At 32.4% G+C, this 17668-nt stretch overlaps 2 pseudogenes; both read left to right on the top strand.

Annotated features, from left to right (window-relative positions):
• The first annotated feature begins 5929 nt into the window (after positions 1-5929).
• Positions 5930-7491, top strand: LOC112031702 (probable LRR receptor-like serine/threonine-protein kinase At3g47570; annotated as a pseudogene).
• A 1082-nt stretch (positions 7492-8573) lies between these two features.
• On the top strand, positions 8574-9361 carry LOC112031704 (probable LRR receptor-like serine/threonine-protein kinase At3g47570; annotated as a pseudogene).
• Positions 9362-17668: the final 8307 nt, after the last annotated feature.

Here is a 17668-nt window from a genome sequence, read left to right as displayed (position 1 = left end):
AATGTCCTGTTAAAAAACTACTGGAAGTAAGCCAAATCCGTTTAAAAACTTCTCACTAAATTTTTTTTTATTTTTTTTATTTTATAGAATATGCAAATAACAATGGAAAACGAACTTATAAAAAAAAAAAAAAAAAAAAAAAAAAACAATGGAAAACGAAGAAAAACAATGACTCTAGTTGCCGAGAAACTAAGTGCAAAGTTCTGAATCTAAGTAATCTCCATTGTCAATGATTCAAAATTTTCAAAAATGTACTAATAGCATACATGCACATTGTGTGGCACATTGACTAGCTTTAATCAAACGCAATATCAAATTAAAATTCGTAACTCATAATTAAATCTCATTAAATTTTTAACGGAAATTCCAATATTTTTTTTATAATTTGGTTAAGAGATGAGGGATTTGAACATTGGACATTTCTAGTAGAAACAGTAAAAGTGTCAGTTGTTGGAAACACTAGAGGGTGCCAGTTGAATTACAATGTCTAAGATTACAAATCAAGTACCCTTGGTACCAACAAATAGAAGCTCATCATATGGGAAAATCACAAACACTTATAAAGTCTCTTATGGTTGAATAAGAGATCTCGAGTTCAATTTTTGCTTACACCAAAAATCGATTAGTGTCTTGATCTGATGATAAAGTCTCTTATCATCAAAAATAGACACCATAGATTGAAACATCATAAAAAATAATAATAAATAAAGATTTTTTTTTTAATGATTTTATGTTTTCTCCATTTTGATCCAATTTTTTGGGTATCTTTAAACCTAATTATGAATTATTTACAAAATAATGGAAATAATTATCTATTCTTCAAGAGAGATAATTATTTTTAATAATTTAGAATTTCCACAATATATCCTAGGATTATCCTATGGTTACATACTTATTATTGTGTGCCATTTTAATCACTGTGAATTAATTCTTTTGTTTTTTTGAGGAAGAATTAAGTCTTTTGTTGACCTTTAATCAATCTTTTAAGTACCATGCAATAAAAAATAACTAAATCTAATCCCATGCACGCATATCTTGAGACCATCCTATAGTCAATAAAAAATGTTCGTTTGAATTCTCTACCAAGAGTCGGTACAGCAGCATCATAACTTGCTGGGCAGCAGCATCTGAATCCTACTTTCAATTCCTACCATAAAAATTTCCAATTAACTACTCAAAGTCACAATACAAGACTGTTTTCACTTCTAAATTTTAACTTCTAGCAAAAGATAATCCATGCTGTTATTTCACTATCTATAGGTAGGGCTAAAGTTTTTGCATTTCCATAGAAAGCTGTCCTACTATGAGCATTCTTATCAAGGATTGCAAAAAATTTAGCATTTACTATCTCAAATCCCAATTTTATAACATATAACACCCCACTTTACAACATTCCCTCCATCAAAACTTCTATTTTTTTTAACATTCCATTTAAATATTCTTTTTTTATCATTTTTTTTTTATTTTTCCTTCTCTCTCCTCTGTCTCTCTCTTTCTCAACCCAATTATTCTCAGCACCGCATCCACCCACGCATACCACAACCGCCGCATCCACCCACCATCGCCACCACCAGCCACTAGTCAGATCCACCGAAACCACAAACAACAGCAGAGAAAAAAAAAGAAAAAAAAACCTCCACATCCACCCACCACACCCACCACATCCACATCCATCGTTGGACCAAAAAAAAATCAACAGCAATCGGACCAAATCACCACCAACCATAGCAAGAAAAAAGGAAAAAAACCCACAAACCACGGCCAAATCGGACCACAACCCACAGCCAAAAAAACCCACAAACCAAATCAACCAAATCGAACCACAACTCCTTTGATCCACGCTCCGACCCGTGCTCCATGGTTGACCACCAAGCTCTGTCGCACGATTGGAGCCCAATCGGACCCAAGAAGAACCACGCAGGACACAAAAAAAAAAAAAAAAAAAAAAAGGAAAAAGAAATCTCCATCGCCGCCACTGGACCACAGCCATTGGACCCATGATCCATGACCACAATCACTGAACCACAGCCATGCACATCTCACAATCGCCGGAGCACAATCATCGGCAGAGCCCACTCATTGGCGAACCACATCGGTGAAGCACAGAGAGAGAAGAGAGAAGAAAGAAGTGAGAGAGGAAAGAGAAAGATAGAGCAGAGAGAGAGCGTTGAGTGAATAAAAAAAAAATCGACTTGGCTTGATACTCTGGCCTGGGTTTCATCGAAGAGGGAGGTGTCAAGCAGAGGGAAAGAGAGAGCAGAGAAGGGAATAAAGTAGGCCCCAATTGAATAAAAAAATAATATAAATTTTACCATTGGTGAACAGTGTGATTTATGAAACCGCACTGTTCATCAATGCCAAAATTTTTGGCATTTGAAACTCTTGATGGAGAAAGCTTTTAGGTCAAAAATGCTAAAAAAATGCATCTTTTAGCATTTAAAACCCTTATAAGAATGCTCTAACATAGTTTTTTTTTAACTCTTGTATTCCACATAAAGTAAACTCTAGTATCAGGATTCAGATATTATCCTTCCCTTCAAACTTTCTACTCCAACAGAATGATGCTTTCTTGTCTGAGTTACGAGTGGATTTTATTAATATTCTTTCATGGGACTCTTCTAATGTGTATGAGCTCATGTCTAAAATCTACAACAATTCCAACTTTTGCAAATGAGACTGATCAATTGGCTTTACTTGACTCCAAGAGTCGGATAAGTCAAGACCCACTTCAACTCATGAGCTCATGGAACGAATCCATACATTTTTGCAACTGGTTAGGTGTTACATGTAGCCCCTCCAGTAAACGAGTCATGGTTTTGGACCTAGAAGCTAAGAAACTGGCTGGCCTCATTCCACCCTATATGGGAAATCTTTCTCACCTCACAGGGATCAACTTACGAAACAACCGTTTCTATGGTGAAATTCCACGAGAATTGGGACGTCTACAGCGCCTGCAGCATCTCAATTTGACTTGGAATTCCTTTGGTGGTAAACTTCCAACTAATCTGAGCTATTGTGCACAACTTAGAGTGCTTGATGTTGATTACAACGATCTTGTTGGGCAGATTCCAGAGCACCTAAGCTCATTGTCAAAGTTGGTGAATCTAAGTCTTGGTGTGAACAACCTAACAGGAAGTATCCCAGCTTGGATAGGAAACTTTTCTTCTTTGCCTGTCCTTAGTCTTCTCCAAAACAATTTTCAAGGAAGCATACCAAGTGAACTTGGCCGTCTATCAACCTTGGGATTTTTTCAGCTTTCTATGAATAATCTGTCTGGTACCATCCCTCCTTAAATCTATAATATTTCTTCCTTATATTTTTTCTCTGTTTCTAAAAACCAGCTACATGGAAGCCTTCCTCCAAATGTTGGTCTTACTCTTCCAAACCTTCAAATATTTTTTGGCAGTGCTAACAATTTCACTGGACCTATTCTAGTGTCATTGTCAAATGCTTCTCAACTTCGAAAACTTGACTTTTCTATAAATGTTCTAACTGGGACAGTGCCTCAAAATTTTGCAAACTTGCAAGGCTTGGTTGGACTTAAATGTGATGTTAATAGGCTAGGAAATGGGGAAGATGGAGACTTGAATTTTCTCAAGTTCTTAGCTAACTGTACTTGTCACGCCCCGAACCCAACTATAAAGATAGAAAAGTGACAACCTCCGCACGCTTATAAAATAAGCACTCTACAAGTGTGCAAGGCCTTCTTAGCAACTAAAATCTATCATAAAAAATTAAATCAAATAAATCCAAAATACCTCAACAGTTTCTTTATGAATAGATCTCCAATAATTTAATAAGAACAAAATTCAAAACTCATGTACATAATGCCAATTGGCCAATAAATATAAAACTATTAGAAGACCACCTAATTCCAAAATTACTAAGCTTTTTTGCCCTGCTCACAACACAACATCAAAACTCCCAAAACTTGCTTTTCTTCACAATCTGAAACTGGAGGGGAAAAAGGAGTGAGCTAACAACTCAATAAGTAACCAAAATCCTAATAAGTTCCATCAAGCAATAGATCTGTAAAGTATAAGATGTAATATGTGTTTTCAAAAGTTATAATATACTTTGTGTTTTCAAAATAACTGAAGAAGTTTCATAGTCTTAAAATAATAAGTTGCACATAGATCACATACTTTAATCTTACAAATATATCATAGATGGTTTAGACAATAGTCAATTTTCCATATATCAAAAGCTATACTTTACAATAAGTTCCAAAAACACATAAGCAGTTTAATGACTCAAAATAGTTCAAATACTCAAACATTTCCAAAATCACATACGTAGTTTTAAGGATTCAAAATAATTCAATATTCAAATGTAATTCATATTCTTAACAATCTCATGACTATGGTCACGTTATATCCCCATGACTGGGCATCAGAGTACCAATGAATAACCCCTATTGGCTGGGTATTAGAATACCAATGAATAACCCCATTGGTTTGGGTATCAGAATACCAATGAATAACCCCCATTGGCTGGGTATCAGAATAAATTCATAGTCAGATTGTTCATAATCATATATATGAAATCATAGTTTCTAACAAAAATATATCTTATTCAAATACATATGTATATATATATATAATCATATGTTCAATATTCAAATCTATTTGTGATATTTCTATAACTCTTTACTTTAAATCAATATAGCTAAAAAAGCAATTAAATAAAATAAACCTTATATTCAATGCTCATGTATATTTGTGAAAAATCTTTATTCTTTACTTTGAATCAGTATAGCTAAAAATAATTAAATAAAATACATCATATATTTAGTAATCAGATATATTTGTGATAATTCTTTACTTGAAATCAGTAATACAATAGAAATAAAATTGTAACAACTGTAAACAATTTTCAGTAGTTAAAATTACACAAAATAAAACTAATTAGGATAAGTTTACTTACCTTCAAAAGCCATACCAAAAGGAATTTCTCCCTAACACTTCTTCTAAAATCTTTAGATATCACCTAAACAATTTTTCAAATATCATTTACTCAATAATCTAATATTTTTAAGTAAAACTTATATGAATACCCGAACAAAAGAAAGACTGCTAAAAATATCCAATAATTTTCCACTATTATTCTATGGTTAAAAAGTCCACTGTATTCATAATATATATATATATATATATATCCTCCAATTTCTGCCACTAATAGTACCTAGGGACAAAGCCTATAGATACACCATACTTATAGCCATATAGGGTCAAAAGTACACCACCTAATCTTCTATACGTGTGCTCCATTCACCCCTAGTTATCTTTGAGATGAGGACAAAACTAGGAAAAATGTACTATATTCTATATCATACAAAATCAAGCCTACACAGACACCATTACCTTTTGCAATTTGCCAAAACCCCAATTCAGTCAACCTATGCAAAAAACCTGATCCAAGAGCCTCCTTTTACACTTAACGCAACACTGGGCATAGAGAAAATTAATCAAATTCCTTCTTCGTTTACATCATTAATCTCATTGGAAACATAAATAGTCACACTATTGGCCAAAATACTCACATAAAACATTTCTAATACCACATAAAGTCTAAATTTGACAAAAGAACAAGATTTCTTAAGCTCTTACCTTAAAGGTGTAGTCAATCTTTCTCTACTTCAGTCCTTTGGGTAATCTCCTCTCTCAAAATATCTCCCATATACATTGACTTAATAAGCTTATAAATAGTTAGGGTTTCAACCTTATTTTCTAAAAAAACTCTCTTATAATTAGAAATTATAAAATTGGCCCCACAAAAATATTACTTAAATACCTTTCCTTTTAAATCTTTTTTTTTTCCCGGGTATTACAGTACTAGTCTGGAGATCTTGGGTTTACAAGATAATAATTTTGGAGGATTATTTCCCAGCTCCATAGCCAACCTTTCCACCCAGGTACAAACTCTTACTATGGGTGGGAATATGATCCACAGTGACATCCCTGTTGAGATCGAGAACCTTGTTAACTTAAACGATCTGGGACTAGAATATAACTATTTGGGAGGTACTCTCCCTAATGCTCTTGGGAAGCTTCAGAAGTCAAAGGTATTATATTTAGGTGGTAATAAGTTTTCTGGGTCGATCCCTTCCTCCTTGAGTAACTTGACTGGACTGACAATTCTCTTTATAGAGGGAAATAGACTTGAGGGGAATATACCCCCAAGCCTAGGAAATTGCCAAAATTTGCTTTTACTGAACATTTCTAGTAACAATCTCACTAGCATAATTCCAAAACAAGTTATTAGTCTTTCTTCCCTTTCAATATCTTTGGTGATGTCTCACAATCTTTTGATAGGTGCATTGCCGTTTGAAGTGGGCAACTTAATACATCTTGCCAAGTTAGATCTCTCATTTAATTGATTATCAGGCAAAATTCCCACCACCCTTGAAACTTGTTTTAGTTTAGAGCGCTTGTATTTAGAGGGTAATTCATTCGAATGAACAATACCTGAATCTTTGAAGATGTTAAGAGGTCTAAAAGAAATAGATATTTTGCAGAATAATTTCTCTGGACAAATTCCTGAATTACTTAGCAAGTCTTTGTCACTTGAGTATCTCAATATTTCTTATAATGATTTTGAAGGCGAAGTGCCAAGTGAAGGAGTTTTTGCAAATGCAAGCAAGATTTCAATATTTGAAAATGATAAGCTATGCGGTGGTGTCCAAGAATTACATTTACCTATATGCTTGAGGAGAAATCCTCATTCATTTAGAAAATTTCTTGCACTCAAAATAGTAATTCCTACCTCTAGCATGATCATATTTGTACTCATTCTATTGTATTTTTTCCCTTCATGTTTTCATGTGAGCAAAAAAAGAGAGAGGGCATTAGTTACATCTTCCTTTGGTGATAGGAAGTTGCGTATCTCTTATACAGAGCTCTTAAAATCAACAAATGGGTTTTCAAAAAACAATTTGATTGGTTCGGGTAGTTTTGGCTTAGTATACAGAGGAGTTCTTTTTGGAAATGGAGCAATTGTTGCAATTAAAGTATTAAACCTTCAACAAAAAGGAGCTTCCAAGAGTTTCATCAATGAATGCAATGCTTTGAGAAGTATACATCATCGTAATCTCCTTAAGATAATCTCCGCTTGCTCAAGCATTGATCATGAAGGAAATGACTTTAAAAGTCTAGTTTTGAGTTCATGTGCAATGGAAGTCTAGAACAATGGTTGCATTCTAAAAATGATGACCAACATCATACCAAGAAATTGGGCTTTATTCAAAGATTGAACATAGTTGTTGATGTTGCTTATGCATTAGAATATCTTCATCACCATTGTCAAACACGAATTGTTCATTGTGATATAAAGCCAAACAATATACTCCTTGATGAAGATATGGTAGCCCATGTTGGTGATTTTGGATTGGTGAATTTCCTCTTCGAAGCATCAAACAATCCTTCTAAATCTCAAACCTTGTCAGTGGGGCTCAAAGGTTCCATTGGATACATTCCTCCAGGTACAATTTAGACTAGATGAAGCACACTTCATTTTTTATTTAACATTTTGCATTGATATTCAACTAAAGTAGGAATTTTTTTCAAAAAGTAACCATATTCTCAACTTTGACACTGTTTGACACCTTTGGCTTGTTGTAGAAAAAAATTTCTAAACAATACACCCACCACATAAAAAAAAGGAAAAAAAAAAAAAACATTCAAACACACACATTCACAAAATTGCTCAATGTTTCACAGCCACTAGACTCCCCTAGAGTTACCAATCCTTTAGGTCTTGATTATCACACTTGATTTTGGAGGATCCACTGTCACATAGTATTCGAACTTAATAGTTTGAATATAGATACTCAGAGAGATATTTAGACCAACTCGCCAATTTATTTCATATATACATATCAGCAATGATTTTCCCATAAATATAACATAATACTCCTCGCAAAACACTTAGAAGTCCCAAAACAAGATGTTTGAGTAGAAATCAATTTTATTAACTTTGGCCTCTTTAAGTGTTGAATGCAAATAAATCAAAGTGATGACAAGAGATGAAATTATGGTTCAATTTAAAATCTAAATTTGTGGATTAGGGTGTGGGTTTGGAAAGAATTTGGCTTACCTCCAGTACTTTTTTAACTGAAATCTCCATTTGTTTTAATGAGTCTAAATTTTCTGTCTCACTCTTCTTACTCCACATATAAAAATATGCCACATGTTCATCTATTTAATTAAATGCTAAATTTATGCTTTTTATTATTTCAATTTCCTAAAATAAATAAATAAATAACCCATCATATTTAGGTAATTAAAATAATAGAAGGCATAAATTTAGCATTTGATAAAATAGATGGACATGTGGCATATTTTATTTGTGAAGTATATAGTAGAGCAAGAAGAGTGAGATAAAAGATTTGGACTCAAAACTCACTACCACTTGCCATTGTATATTTAAAATAATAGGAAATGTCAGGTTAAAAAAGTACTGAAAGTAAGCCAAAATTCGTTTGAAAACTTCTCACTTAAGAGGAAATTTATTTATTTATTTATTATTATTTTTATATAGAATATGCAAATAACAATGAAAAACGAAGAAAAACAATGACTCTAGCTGCTGAGAAACTAAGAGCTGCTGAGAAACTAAGTGCTAAGTTCTGAATCTAAGTAATCTCCATTGTCAATGATTCAAAATTTTAAAAAATGTACTAATAGCATTAACTCAAGAGAGAGAACATTAACTACATCTTCCTTTGAAGATAGGAAGTTGCATGTCTCATATGCAAAACTACTAAAATCAACAAATGGGTTTTCAGAAAACAATTTGATTGGTTTGGGTAGCTTTGGCTCAGTATACAAAGGAATTCTTTCTGAAAATGGAGCAATTGTTGCAATCAAAGTATTGAACCTTCAACAAAAAGGAGCTTCCAAGAGTTTCATTAGCGAATGCAATGCTTTGAGAAGTATAACGTCATCGCAATCTCCTCAAGATTACCTCCGCTTACTCAAGCATTGATCATGAAGGAAATGACTTTAAAAGTCTAATTTTTTAGTTTATGTCCATTGGAAGTCTAGATCAATGGTTGCATTCTAAAAATTATGAGCAACATCAAATGATGAGTTTGAGATTTATCTAGAGACTGAACATAGCTGTTGATGTTACTTATGCATTAGAATATCTTCATCACCATTGCCAAACCCCAATTGTTCATTGTGATCTAAAGCCAAGCAACATACTTCTTGATGAAGATATGGTAGCTCATGTTGGTGATTTTGGATTGGTGAATTTCCTCTTTAAAGCATCAAACAATTTCTCCAAATCTCAAACCTTGTCAGTTGGGCTCAAGGGTTCCATTGGATACATTGCTCTAGGTAAGTTTTCAACTAGGTGAAGCACACTATAGTTCTTTATAACATTTTGCATTGATATTAAAATAAAGTAGGGATTCTTTCAAAAAGTAACTATACTCACAAGTTTGACACCACTTTTCAAGTGAAGAAAATTTTTTGACAGCTTTGGCCAGTTGGAGGGGAAAAAAACTTTTGTTTTCTCTAAAAAATCACATACACCACCCAAAAAAAAAAAAAAAAAAAAAAACCCACATATTCACAAAATTTTATGAAGGGCTAAAAAACTTTTGTTTTCTCTAAAAAATCACATACACCACCCAAAAAAAAAAAAAAAAAAAAAAACCCACATATTCACAAAATTTTATGAAGGGCTATATGTGCCAACAATGTATAATGCTTTATTGATTAAAAATTTCAAGTGCATTTGACTATTATTTGTTACTGTGTATGTATTGATATATTTTAGATTATGGGATGGGTGGCCAAGTTTTAACACTAGAAGACATTTACAGCTATGGGATACTCTTGCTGGAGATGTTTATTGGAAAAAGACCAATTGATGAAATGTTCAAAGATGATTTAAGCATTCACAATTTCACTGCAATGGCTTTGCCCGAACATGTCATGGATATAGTTGACCCATCTATGTTCTTTGAGGAGGATGAAGAAGATGCCAATGATAACATAGAAGAAATTCAAATAATTGAAGAAGATCCAAAAGAATGCTTGATATTAGTGTTCCAAATTGGATTGTTGTGTTCTAAAACATTAACAGATGAGCGGATTCCAATAAATATTATTGTCAATGAAATGAATGCAATTAGAGACAAATTTCTTATACTTGAGAAGGAAAACAGAAGAAGAAGGGAAGACAAATGAGCTAGGTATGTTACGTTGTTCTTTTTTTCTTTTTCTTTTTAATTAATGGACATATATATTGGTCACTTCCTTATAAGAAAATAGTAATAATAATAACATAAATTTAAAATTGAGGAAAAAAATGTAGAAGCAAAAAGAAAAGAATATAAATTTACAATGGATATGATTAATGGGTGCTCTTAGGGCATTTACTAAAATGATTTATTAATAAATGCCCTAAGAGCACCCATTTTAGTAAATTTTTTATATTAATTTATTTTTTGTTCATGTTGTTGTGAGAAAGTAATTAATCAGAGTTGTTTCATTCTTCCCAAATTCTATTAGTCATATAGTTGCTGCGTTATTAATTAATTCATGTGATTGTCTGTTTTGTAGCATCACCAGATATTTACGAATTACGACGTTCGTGCTGGACATAAATAGTTGACACGCAAATGCTGCCTTAAACATTTATGTCTTTGTTATCCTAATTATCAATGGTAGTTTAGATGAATGGCTTAGTGTTATTGGTCAATGACTTTTGGTTAAACCATATTTCTATGTTGTTTTGATTATGGGATTAGGATATACGATCCCTCCTTTGGTTTGTGATTGTTAGTTTTGTAGTATGACCGGATTGGATGGAATATAATTATCTAAGTAATGAACGCCCTTGATTGAGTATTTCTTAAGCTCATAATGGCTATAATTTATAGCCTATAAATTATATGCTTGTGACATTTTACTGTGTTCTTTACAGTGTACACATATACTGCTTCAGCCATTGTCTTTCCATGTCAAAAGTAATTTAGATCGAATGGCTCCCTGTTATTTGTCAATGGCATTTCTTAAACCATATCACTATATTCTTTTATCATGGATTGTATGATCCCGCCTTTGATTTGTAATTTGTGTTCCATACACTTGACCTGGGCCTTAATCTTCTTAACTTAGAAATGTTTGTGGGCAGGTATTAACAGTTTCACTGCACCAATTCCTCTGTTATTATTATTATTATTTTTTTCTTTTTGGGGTTAAATTTGGTTTCCCTCTAATATTTCTAATTAATCACTAAAATATCACCGATTTAATATAGCAATCCATAACAAATTAATAACTATCTTTCGGTTTAATTCCTCAATCACTCACCCTTTTTAGTTTGTACTCGCATAGACTTCTCAATTCTTTTTTGTCTAGAATACTAAAATTTACTTGATTGACTTATCTAGTATTAGTATTACTCAAACCGGTAGTTCCCACTTCCCTGGCCCAAAAATGTATGTAATAGTTGGTTTTATACTTACTCAAGTTTCAAATTAATTGCCTTTTAAAGAGGTGTAAACTTCTTGCGACAAAGTTCAATTTTTTGACTCATTGGCATAGGCCGTGGCAAAAAGTAGAGCGCAGAACAAACTGAAATCATCAATCAATATATATATATATATATATATATATCTGTATATACTAAGAGGATTCGGAAAGCTAGTTATTGGCTTTTTTACTATAAAAAATACCCCTAATCTAATTAGATAACACTTATTCTTAAAAAATAAAAAATGTGGTTAAAATTGTAATTCAACAAAAATTTAAAAAAAAAAAAAACTACCAGAGAAACTTTTTTCCTAAAAATTAGCAAACTTTATTTAAATATATTTCACGCACGTTTGATACATTTTTTTCCTAAAAAGTAGCAAATGCTAAACTAGCAGTTTACTCCATTTCAAATCCTTTATATGGCATTTGGTACGGGGTAATGTTTTAGAATTCCCAGGAATGTTTAAAGATTCCTATGTTTGGTTGCAAATCCCGCTAGGGAATCAGATGCCAGGAGAATCTGGATTCCCCCTTTAAACCTCTCTCAGTAAGAATGTAGATTCCCTTTAAAACAGGTAGGTATCTAGATTTCCAAGCTTAAAGGAAATTATATTTTTTATAAATTGACAATTTTAACAATTTTTCCTTATCATTTAAGTAATTAAGATAAAATATAAAACAAATTATTAATATCTTTTCTCTTGTCTTATAGACCTAAACGTTGTTAGGTTGTTTTGTTATGAATTAAGTTCTTTTAAAAATTATTATTAAGAATAAAGCATTTGAGAATTTAAATAGTTATTTTTGTATTGTACTTGTCATTTTAAAATGTTAGACTACGGTTTTAAGGAATTTGTCATAATTAATATTTTATATTTTATTTTTCATTATTTATTTATAGGAAGATTTTTTTTAAAAGGACTTGGTAGTTTACATTCAAATCTAGGGATAGAATGAGAAAAATAAATAATTCATTTAAGATTCCTAAGAATAAACCAAACATTATTATCTCACATTCCTAGAAATCTTAAAATATTCCTAATGAAACCAAACATAGGAATATCTACATTCCTAGGCATCCAGATTGCAAGGAATCACATTCCTAGGAATCTGGATGCCAGGGGTAATGTGGATTCTCCCGTACCAAACGTTACCTTAGGATAGTTTCTTTAAAATTCTTTCCCATGTAAACTCACTAACAATAGATAAATTCAAATTAAAAGACTAAAAAAACTACCAGAAAATTCTCTGTATAACTTCCCACTAGAGTCCTAAATAGATTCAAACTTCTCTCCTATTTCTAAAAAACAAAAAATCTTTTCATCCCACGAACACAAATAAAACCACCACCACCTACTCCTTTCCAAATACAGTTATTTCCAACACTTAACGTTTCTCTCCCACCTATTAGATTGAGGAAAAAGTGCTTCTACCGTCACTTAACTTTCTTCCAGCGTCTTAAAAAAAATTGGTTTTGGAGCATGTTCAAAAAAACTGTTCATACAACTAGCTTTATTCTCTAAAAGAAGGTATGCAATATTTATTCTCTTCATCTAATGAGATTCTTCCTTATTTATAAGTCCTCATTTTTTTTCATGAGTGAAGTTCACCATTAGATCTATAAAATCCAATTAATTCTCATGTAACTTTTGTGGGTTTGATTTTTATCTTTTGAATTGGAATTCACAATGGACTTCTTCGATGGTCAAATAAACCCATTTCTTCCGTTAATAACAATTTCTTACAACCAAGTCTTTTCCTTACGTCTCTAAAAAAAAAAAAGTATTTTCCCTACAATAATCCTTTTTATTTGTTTGAAAAAAAAAAATATATATATTTCTAAATTATAATAGAGGCAAACTATTAACCTTTATCCAAAAAAATAGAAGAGCCTTTTAACACACGCGTGAGCGCGTGTTCAGAAGCTAATATATATATATATATATATATAAAAGTAGAGACCTTATGTTGGAGATTTTTTTTTTTTTTTTTTTTTTTCTTCTTCTGATCTATGGTTCTTTCTTCTTTTATGATCTATGATTCTTTCTTTCTCTCTCACTCTGTGTGTGTGTATGTGTATGTGTATGTGTATTTGTTTCCTTTATTCTTTTATGATCTATGATTCTCTCTCTCTCTCTCTCTCTGTGGACAAATTAATGAAAGAGGCTGTGACGATGGCTTTGTTGATGTTAAGAGTGTGGAAGTTTCGGGTATAGCTGAAAAGGGTCATTTTTTTGGTTTGAAACCTAGTAGATCTGTCTTTTATTTTTTGATCTTTCCTGTTTGGTTATTGAGAAAATGAGGGAGAAAAGTCCCTTTTTTGGTTTGAAACCCAGTAGATTTGGCTTTTATTTTTTTATCTTTCCTGTTTGGTTACTAAGAAAATGAGGGAGAAGGGTCCTTTTTTTTTTGTTTGAAACCCAGTAGATCTGGCTTTTATTTTTTGATCCTTCCTGTTTGGTTCTGCATTTTTTGGTTTTGATTTTCTCTTACAGTTGCAGTACAGGAAAAAAAAAAAAAAAAAGGAAGAAGGGGAAAAACAAACAGTTTTAATGCTGTTTGTTTGGGGTTTGTCTAGGTTGTTAAATTGTACAAATGTCAAAATTTTAAGTAGGGAACCTTAGGAACTGTACCTAAGTTTGCATATATATATAAAAAGCAAAGACCTCATGTTTGGAGAGTATGGGGTTCTGCCATATGACGCATTCTTTGAAGTTTTCCTCATTTAATTTTCTACTTCAACAAAATTTGCATTTATATTAAAGTATTAGTTTATTGAATTAGCCAATAGAGTAAATACATATATTAATTATCTATTGTTGTGCATTAATTATTTATATTAAATGAATTTATATGATTATTTTTATAAACTTTACATAGAAAATAATTTTTGGTTGGGATAATAATAATAAATTTAAAATATGACATTCTTATTTATGTTTAGTTGTTTTGACAACAATTGTCACAAAAGCTATAAAAATCAAAATTAATCTTAATCCTTTAAATTTCCTAACTCCTTTGTGTGCGCGCGCGCGTATATGTTTGTGTGGAACTAACACTATAATATATATGTAATTAGAAAGATTACTAATATAGTAAATATATTTATTTTGTTATATTAATTATTTTAAGCATAATGAAATTTTAATACCATTTTTCTAAGATTTATATGAGAAATGATGGATTTGAAATATGGCATTTTTACTCAAATTTAGTTGTTTTAGCAACAATTGAAACCATGTCCAACAAAAGGGAAAATTTTTTTTAGTAACACACAATCAAGAATGTAAAAAAAAAAAAAAAAAATGCAAGATATATGCATTTTTTAGTAGGCATAAAACATGCCTATCTATATTAGCTACTATATCATGCAATTTTCAATTTGTAAACATATATATATATATAGTATGATCAAATCACTATACTACTCTTAGTGTATTCCTATTTTGTCTATATATAAAATAACTAAAGCTTACAATTTTTTACAATGAAATTTATTGGAAACATCTTTTTTATACATTAATAGTTGGGAATGGGGATCTGAATCCTGAATGTTTCTATTAGAAATTGAGGTGCTAATTAGTTGAGTTACAAAAATTTTGGCAAAACTTATCGAAATATTGGAGAAAACTAATAATAAGTTGCACCACACATTGTGCGGGAACTCAACTAGTTTAATTAAAGGATCTAAGGCATCTCCAAATATATTCAATCATATGATTGCATTGATCAATAAACCATATAAATTTAAATGTCTTTACAAAAGATAATATAGCTTGTGCCACCACCACACCGCACCAACACCACAGGAAAATACATCAACACGCACGCCCCAAACATACCAAAGCCCACACCAGCATGCACCACAACCACCACCAACGCACACCCACCAGCCATCAAACCACAGAAGAAAAAAAAACCAAACATCATTTCCACCACCCACATCCATTAAACCACAGAAGAAAAAAAAAAAATCAAACATCATCCATAACTACAGCCATCAAACCCATAAAGAAAAAAAAAAAAAATCAAACATCATTCCACCACCATAGTCGGTGGATCGATGGCGTGGATGATGTGGATCGACGACGTGGATCGATGTGGATCGACGCGTGGGTCTTGGCGGGAGGATCGACGGCGTGGGTCTGCGGGAGGATCAACGTTGGCGTGGTCTGGGTCTGGCGGCAGGATCGACGGGTGGGTCTGGCGCGAGTTTCGCGCGTGGCGTGGGTCTGGGTCTGGCGGCGAGGATCGACGGCGTGAATCTGGCGGCGAGGTTCGACGGTGGGTGGGTCGGTAGCGTGGGCTTGGGCTGGCAGCGGTGAGAGAGTTGAGAGAGAGAGAAGGAGAGAGAGCTGAGAATGAGATGATCAGAGCTGAGAGAGAGAGGGTTAATATTTTAATCAGGTAAGGATTAAAATATATATATATATATATATATTTTTTTTAGTCTCATGAACAGTGCACATTTATTTATAATGTGCACTGTAGCAATGGAGCTAAAATTTTTAGATTTACTCCACTCTGCAGCAAGACTTTTGTATTTATGGAGCTAAATTTTAGCATTATAAATTATACTCTCACTGCTGTAAATGCTCTTACTTGACGAGTATCAGATGCTGATGGCAAACCAACGAACCCTNGTTGCATGTTCAATGCAATTATATGTTTGAAATAATTGAAAAACCTAACACCTAAAAAACTCTATGTAACCATATGGGGTGTCAAATGGGTGGGTTTGAGGTGGACATAATTTGGTTGGGCAAACAAAACTCATTTACCCATTAAAACTCATTTAACTAATGGCTTCTAACCCAAACCCAACCTAACCCAATTATTATGAGTAAACTCCAACCTACCCATTACCCAATTATCAAAATTACCAAAATGCCCATAAAGTAAAAATGACCAAAGTACTCTAAAATTTAAAAAATGCCAATACCAAAAAAAAAAATTTACCAAAATACCTGCAAAACTTGAAAATTATCAAAATACCCCTAAAACCCAAAAAATGACCAAAATATCTCTGAAACCTAAAAAATGACCAAAATACACCAAAACCTTAAAATTACCAAATACCCCAAAAACTCAAAAGTGGCCAAAATAACTCCAAAACTTAAAAAATGACCAAAATACTTCCTGAAACCTTAAAATTACCAAAATATCTCCAAAACCCAAAAAATAACCAAAATACCCTGAAACTCACAAAATGACCAAAATACTCCCAAAACTTAAAATTACCAAAATACCCTCAAAACCCAAAAAATGACCAAATACCCCCAAAACCTTAAAATGACCAAAATATTCCCAAAACCTAAAAATTACTAAAATATTCCAAAAACCTAAAAAATTACCAAAATACCCCCGATACACAAAAAATGACCAAACCAGTTATAAATTTAAATGGAAGATTCACATTTCTCTTATTTTATTTATTTTGTTATATTTTTAGTTGTTTAGGTAGATGGAGTAGGTATTTGGAAACTGAAAAAAGCAACTAGTCAACTTTAGTAAATTGAATGGTTGACAAGTGGCAATTAGTAGTGCAAGTGTATGGTGGTAGACAATAGGAACCTCCAGTATCCAATTGCAAGGCTTGAGTAAGGACAACCATGGCCTACAGAAAAAATTGGAGCGTAATGCTTTAAATTTTGGACCAGAAGCTTAAAATATTTAATAGGTTTTTTTTTTGAGATGATTAATAGGTTTATATACTTTAGTAACATATATTGTTTAATTATTAACATTAATATAAGGCATAAATGTTCTTTTCGTCCATACATTTTGAGGTCATTTCTATTTTGGTCCTTACATTTCTATTTTATCACTTTTAGTCCCTAATCCAATTAACGATTGTTATTTTAGTCCTTTTATGCTGATGGCAAACCAACGAACCCTGTAGCTTTTGTTGGCTGTGCTACTGATATGATATATGGCTTGTCCACGGGCTAGGCTAGCTGTTTGAGCCTATGTTGGCCCTTGGACCCTATTATACATGTATCACAAAAAAAAGAAGGAAAAATCTCTGGTGGCAAAGTGATGGCATAGAGGCCCAAAGGTCTTAAGACATTTTGTAAAGGGCCCTATAGGCACAGAAAATTGTAGATTTAGACCGTCACTTGGAGTGGGCCCGAAAACTTTTTTTTTTTTGGAACAGAATATATAGACGTATATTG

The sequence above is a fragment of the Quercus suber genome, unplaced genomic scaffold (genome assembly GCF_002906115.3).
Source record: "Quercus suber isolate HL8 unplaced genomic scaffold, Cork oak 2.0 scaffold_177, whole genome shotgun sequence".
Lineage (NCBI taxonomy): Eukaryota > Viridiplantae > Streptophyta > Magnoliopsida > Fagales > Fagaceae > Quercus > Quercus suber.
Note: the sequence above shows the minus strand (reverse complement) of the source record. Positions and strands in the feature narration are given on the sequence as shown.